Below are 1,502 nucleotides of genomic sequence, written 5' to 3'. Positions count from 1 at the left end.
CACTCCTCTCCCTCTCCCTCTCCAATCCAAAGAGCAGTCAGGGTTCCCTGCCCTGTGGAAAGTCCAAGGTCCTCCCCCCTCCGTCCATGTCTAGGAAGGTGAACATCCAAACTGGCTAGGCTCCCACCAAGCCAGAACATGAAGTAGGATCAAAACCCCGTGCCATTGTCCTTGGCTTCTCATCAGCCCTCATTGTTCGCCATGATCAGAGAGTCCGGTTTTATCCCATGCTTTTTTAGTCACAGTCCAGCTGGCCTTGGTGAGTTCCCAATAGATCAGCCCCATTGTCTCAGTGGGTGGGTGCACCCCTCGTGGTCCCGACATCCTTCCTCGTGTTCTCCCTCCATCTGCTCCTCATTGGGACCTTGGGAGCTCAGTCCAGTGCTCCAGTGTGGGTCTCTGTCTATATGAAAATAATAGAAGACCTTAAACAGAAATATTCCCCTTTTCAAAATCCACTCCAAACTTTGCTATCATTTGTATTCCTGATGATGGCCGTTATGACTAGGTCGAGGTTGAGTCTAAAAGTAGTTTTAATCTTCATTTTCTTGAAATTCCTAAAGGTGTAACAGTAAGCACTCATATATTAAAGGCAGCCAGCATCTAATTGGGCTTAAGGTCCACTCTACAGAATGGAAACCATGCATGGTACTGCAAACCTAGCCAACTACATAGGACCATTGAGATCATAGATCTCAGAAGAGAACCTACTACCTCCATTTGACTAAACCAACAGAATTCCTATCTGCATTCATCATACTTAGCCACTTATCCACAGATACATGCAGCTCCTGCTCCCCAAAGAATATTCTCTAAGGAACAGATGGAGGTCATTGCAGAAAACCACCCCTGGCCAAAATGCAAAGAACAACTGATTGTGGGGAGCCCAACCCCAATTGCTATATCTGCAGCACAAATTCTCCACCTACAGGGAACAACCTGGAAGAAGGGCAGAAATATGGTAAGAGCCAGGGAACCTGGAAATCTGGTGTGATATTATGTCTCCTAAAAATGACAGGGAAAGTTAGCCCATGATTCCTCAATAATGCTGATGCCAAAACAAGACCTGAACAAATACAACAACTATAAACCTACTAAGGTGGAAGAGGAAACTCTATAACCCTTTAGACAAAGAACTGCAGGCAACTAAGGAATGCAGGGAGTGAAAACACATACTTCCCCATGAATGAGTCCCAGTTGGTCCCCTGTGAAATCATATGCATACCAGTAGCAGGAAGCAGACTGAGCAAGTAATATTTTATGGGAGGATGTAATAGTAACAAATAAAAGGAACCTTAAATTTGAGGGAAATCAAGTGGGGACAAAGGGAAAGAACTGGAGGTTGGAAAGGAAAGGGGAATGATGTAATTATATTTTAATTTATACACAAGTATCATATATAAATATATATAAAATATATAGTCACATATGTTATCTCCATAAATACTTATAAATGAGGTAGCTTTGATTTGAGTGACTACTCAATGTTACCTTATTATGCA

This window comes from Alexandromys fortis, unplaced genomic scaffold, assembly GCF_014885135.2.
Source record: "Alexandromys fortis isolate MF-2015 unplaced genomic scaffold, M_Fortis_MF-2015_v1.1 scaffold_6, whole genome shotgun sequence".
Classification (NCBI taxonomy): Eukaryota; Metazoa; Chordata; class Mammalia; order Rodentia; family Cricetidae; genus Alexandromys; species Alexandromys fortis.
The sequence above is the reverse complement of the archived record's forward strand: the minus strand, read 5'-3'. Positions refer to the sequence as shown.